Raw genomic sequence first — 5,894 nt, 5'->3', positions numbered from 1 at the left:
TACGAACGAGAAATGACATATATTTAACTAATTGCAGGATTGACCACACTCCAACCTACCCTTACCTGGGAGTGGCTATAGACTAAAAGGGCACCTGGAAAAGGGCAATAGAGGTTAGAAAACTCCAGTTCCTAAAAGCCACTATGGCCCTAGTAGGGTTTACTCAGAGGCTCAGCAAAAGACCCCCTAAAGAGATTCTACTAATCTATCACGCGAAATGTGTTAGTACTGCCATTCATGAGGCCGGGGTTTGGGGGCACTTACAGTGTGAAACTATACAGAAAGTTGAAAACAGCTTTTTACGTTATTTACTTGCTGTACCCCAAAGTACTTCAACATATAGTTGCCACATCGAGCTGGGTATTCCCTATATTTCAGATACCATTCGGATGCAGCCCATCCTGTTGTGGCATCATATTTGGACATCTAGCAAACTAACGTTCACCCAGGCAATTATCTCCCACTGCCTTAAGTTAGCATATGCCCACAAGATCCTATGGCTACAGTATGTTATGAGGTTTCTGTGTGACCTGGGTCTTGAGAATTTCTACAATAATCCCCTTGAAATGGCCAGGATTCCAAGAAAAGTGCTAAGAAATGTATGCTCAAACCATCTAGCAGATCGCCGATTGTCTACTAAAATTAACAAACTTTCAGAGCAGCACTCATTGACAATCCAAACGACAGTTTCGATCCAACCCTATTTAACTATGAAGCTGACTACTTTTTACAGAATATATGACTTTTCCACGAACACAAATACCCCGCATGGCATTACCACGCGAATTTTTCTTCGCAAGTGGCTGTACCACGCAGCTTTTTAGAACGCAAGTTCTTACCTCGCATTTCATAAACGTTACGTTCACCAGCTCTTACACGTCCACAAAAACTAAAAAAGGACTTCATTTATGACGTACTCGCCACGTCTTCGGTGCGGCTCTTTTTTTTTTTTTTTATTGACACTTTAGTGCGTTTTTTTACTGTATGTAGCCTGCTCGTTTTTTTTTTTAAATGGGGGGGGGAGACCCCCCCCAACCCCCCAAGGCCACGCAGAACTTACATGCTGGACGACCAAAAGGAATACCACTTGCGTGGTGAAGACGGTCGTTGAAGGCTCCCTCGTTGAAGAGACGTTTGCGGGGTAAGTGGATCGTTAAAAACGTCAAGCGTGGAAAAGACATCGTTGTAAATGATGTTTCCCCTTTTTACATATTCCTACTAACCAGATTCAGACTAAATGTCTTTTACTGCCTTTTAACTTTTCAGTCTCCAAATGACTGGTCAAAGCAGTTAGTTAAATGTCCCTACGATGGCATCTCAAGTCAATCCCTCCTCCATGTAACGTTATTTTGCAAATTTTATGCTGCATCTAGGAAACGCTGGCTGACCCCAATGTTGAAAATTATGGGTTACCGACTATGCCGCCCTGCTCTCCTGGCTCTCCAAAGGCTGGAATTAGATTATATAGCTATAAATGTGGCATGGTTCATAAAATTCTGTGTTAGACATCGAACCAATCTTTAGCTGTGGACTAACCATTCTTCAAAAGAACCGATAAATTATGCTGCTACATTATTCCACAAAACCTTAGATTACTTGTGAGATTGTACTCTAGGCAGCTACTTTAACTTGTATTTAATCTTTGTGGAAATATGACGTATTGTGAACCCTTTAATGTATTTTTAACATTTTTTGTTTCTTTTAATGAATTACTAAGCTGACACTTGTATAGTACTGAATTCAGATCGTGTAGGGTTTTCAAAGCTGGAACTCTGACCAATTGACATCTACTATAATCATCTAAAAGCATTTGGAAGATCCCAGACGTAATCACGTACTCTACCTGTCTAACTTGCCTTAGAGTAACCTTAATTTGACTGTCTTCAATGTTTCTTAATTGGTTCAGTTTAGATCTGTTTTATACTCTTTTATAGTAACATAAGCGTACTTTGGTGAGCCCAGAATGCACAATGCACTTTATCTACTCCTATCTCTCATTTGAGCCCTTCTGGGATGTAAGTCTGTAATCTTTTTAATCTGTTTGACCCTTGGTACTGTCTGGGACCGATTAGAATGAATGAATCATTCTACGTGAACTATTTTGCACTTGAGATGAACGGCCGCTATTTTTCTAATTCCGTCTGATTCTGGAACTGTTTTGGACTTTACAGCATGAAAAGACTAGTCAAAGTTGCAAAGGTAATTTGTTTTTTAAATTTTGATAGTTTTTATTAACATTTATGTACTGTGAAGTTTTTTAACTTGTTGATTTGTAAGAGCTTATATGGTTGTGCATTGCACACCGAATAAAGCGTATTTTGACTTGAATTGATGGCTGTGTTTGGCTCACCAGCTAACCCATCTATATAGCACACTCCTTTATGTAAAAGGGTGCATATCGGAATTTATTTCAAATGTCAATGATATCTGGGTGCGTCATGCTGTATAGATAGGATTTTTAAGAAGGATTTAAAGAACCTTTGTATATTTGAATCGGAATTGTAAATTTGGTTGTATATTTTTTTTATAGTTTTAGAAATTGCGTGGCTACTCAACTATTGTAAACACAAGAAATTAAATTGCATGCACTTTTATGCATTTTTTATGCGAAAAAAAGTTTGATTTTTATTTGACTGTGTCTGATTGCATATGAAGATGTCTTATTAGAGGCGGAATAAATGAGTGACGGTGTTTGATTAGAGACAGGTTAGACGGTGGGGGTGTCTGTTTAGAGATAAAATAGAAGGTGACTCTGATTGTACAGAGCAGAAAGATATGGACAAATTGTCTGGTTAGGATAAAGTAAATGAGTGGGCGCATCTGGTTAGGGACAGAGTAGACAGATGAAGGAGTCTTAGAAAAAGAATAGACAGGTGAAGGTGTCTGTTGGAGGACAGACTGTCTGATTAGAGACAGAGTCGACGGTTCGCCGTTTTTGATTGCACTTTGAAGGAATCGACAAAGGTGTCTGATTAGGGACGGAATACATGGATGAATGATTAGAGAAAAAAAGATGAACAAAGGTGTCTGCTTGGGGCCAAATGGATAGAGGTGTAGATTGAATAAAGAAAGAAGAGACTGTTTGGTGTCTGATAGGAGACAGAAGAGACGGCCAAAGATGTCTGATAGGAGACAGAAGAGACGGCCAAAGATGTCTGATGTAGAGACAGAATAGACGATCAAAGGTGTCTGATAGAGACAGAAGGTGTCTGACTTGAGACAGAGTAAGACGGTCGAAGGTGTCTGATTAGAGACAGAAGGTGTCTGACTGGAGACAGAATAGACGGTCAAAGGTGCCTGGTGTGAGACAGAAGGCCGTCGAAGGTGTCTGACTAGAGAGGGAATAGATGGTTGAAGGTGTCTGATAAGAGACAGAATGGATAATTCTGGGAGATGTGGATATTATTTACAAATCTGTGGGCGATCCCGTTCTGTGGGGTCGCTTTGAAGGGAGATAACACAGCCCCTCTTCACAGGCAGACTGCACACAACCCCCTGCCATCCTTCTTGTCGACCAACCTATAAAAGGGGGAGGAGGGGCGGCGGTTAAGAATTAGGCACTCTTTAGCTGTAGCCGAGACATAATCACTGATTGAATCGAAATGAGAAGAGGGCTTATCCTTTAAAGCTTCGAAACATCTCCCATCACCCCCAATACTGCAAAACTTTATTCCTTTCGAATGCGCGCCTTTTTCTGATTGGCTGGCACCTCTATAGGCAGGACGGTGATAGGATTGGGGAGGCGCAGGGTCAGGCCGCAGTACCTAAATGAACTCAAGGGGCAAGAGGGGGCAGTACCCGTATGCTGAGTTTGATCTTGGGCAGAAGTGTCCTTTGGTTTGCGGTGGTCCGCAGAAGAGGGGACCTCCTCCCCGGAGGTGCTTGGCAGGAGAAGGCGCAGACCCCCGCAGCAGACAGGTGAGAAACCGCACGAGGCGACAGAGCGAGAGCGCCTAAAGCCTGGCCCTGTCAGAGGGCAGGGTGCCAGGCTGGCAACTATCCGTACAAGCCCCTGAAAGGAACCCCTGGGAGAGATTATTTCCTCTTTTCTTTCCTCCCTTTCCCTCCACATCCCCCTCCTTCCTTCTTTCCTTCCTTTCTCATCCACTCCCCACTTCCCCAGGGAGTAACTGTTGTGTTCTTGGTACCTCCCTGATGCCGTAGTGTGTGTGGTAAACGCTGGAATCGGGTTGTTCGTGTAACACTGGTGCTCATGAGTGTCACAGTGAAGGCATCAGTGTAACATTGGAGTGACACGGTGTCTGACTGGTGCTGTCCATGTTATGAGTAGTGCTGCTGCTGTAAGTGCAGCTGCTGCCTGTAATTGTGCATGCAAGACTGTAGCCCTGGTGCTGCTGGCGTGACAGTGGTGCTGTTGTCTGTAGCTATAGTGCTGCCGTGCTTTAAACTGAGGCCCACTGTATCATGGCTGCAACTGTTTTAGCACGGCAGGCCTCGCAAGTGCAACACACATTAACACAGACAGAAGGAGGACTCAAGCAAATCGTGCTTACAGAGTATTTGAAGGAGGCTGTGTCCCTTCGAAAGTAAACAATCCAATCCCGGTGGATGGGGCCTAAAGGGGACAGGGTGGCAACCCTCAGTGTAATGATTGCCTCCAGTGCAAACATTACACTGTGTTTTGCATCAGCCATGACACAAAATGACGCGCGCCAATGAAAATTGGAGGTGGAACCGCGAGATGACTTCTGGGATCCTATTGATTCCAAGAAGCCCTCGTATGACTAGAGCAGCGCATGCGCTGCTCACATCAGGGCAAGACCTAAAAAGAGAAAGGGAAAATAGGGAGAAGGTGATCAGAGAGGGAGGAGCGCGAATGGATGGATGGAAAGAGAGAATGCCCGACAAGAGGAAGAGAGTAGGGCTGCCTGGCTTTCTCTTGCAGTACAACCCCAGGCCTTGCCTTAGGAAAGGCTGAATTGATATATAAGTGCTATTTAAAATGTTTTATTTTGAGGTCACTCAGATTTACTAAATGTTTTTGTGTATGCTTGCGCAATGCATGATGCAAAGCACAGTCACTGGACTTGTACGGTTTTCTCATGAAGGTTGATGCAAGCACAGCACAAAATCACTTTGTAGCGCTGAGAACCAGCTCAAATTTAATGTATGCAAAAGGTCTTTAACTGGGGTCGGTAACAGCTCAAACACTGAGAGGTTTTCACTTAGAGAGATGCGCAACAAGGGCAATCAGAATATTGTGTGAAGTTCATACAGTTAACTTGTGTACAAAGAGATTAAACGTTTTACACGCTTATCCGTGAGTGCTTGCCTCACATTAAAAACCCTGTTGAAGGATCTACCACAAATACAAATGTTACACAAGGCACCTTTGTATTGTATAACAACGTTAATGCAGCTTATTTAGCGAGAACCCTAATGATTACATCATCGACTCAAAACTCTTTCAAAATCTGGCACTGCACCATTTCATCGCATTTACGGGACACGGGTCTGTGCATTTTCACGCAGCCCTGTGTCGCATAAATGTTCATTAGTGCAGCCAAAGTATAATACCGATGTTTTTCATTTTCCATGCTAGAGTGACACATAGTTGGCACAAAAGTGAATTGCATATATTTTTATTACATTAGTACGTATACATTGCAGGGCGCATTCCACAAAATACCTATGATTGATAATCATATTGGCTCAATATGTAGATTATTTACCTAATTTGTGATAGTGGGTCTTGGATGCGCCACACAGATTCATCATCCAGTCAGGTGCCCGCCACTTGTACAATTCAATAAATGTGTTGACCATAGCAGCAAAATAAATAATACATAGTATCTTGGACTTGGGACTTCAAACATCTTTGAAACCTGTAGTTCTCACGGGTGATTAGTAAACGTCAAGTCTAAATCTTGACC

The sequence above is a fragment of the Lissotriton vulgaris genome, chromosome 3_1, assembly GCF_964263255.1.
Source record: "Lissotriton vulgaris chromosome 3_1, aLisVul1.2, whole genome shotgun sequence".
In the NCBI taxonomy this organism is placed as follows: Eukaryota; Metazoa; Chordata; class Amphibia; order Caudata; family Salamandridae; genus Lissotriton; species Lissotriton vulgaris.
This window is presented reverse-complemented; position numbering follows the sequence as displayed.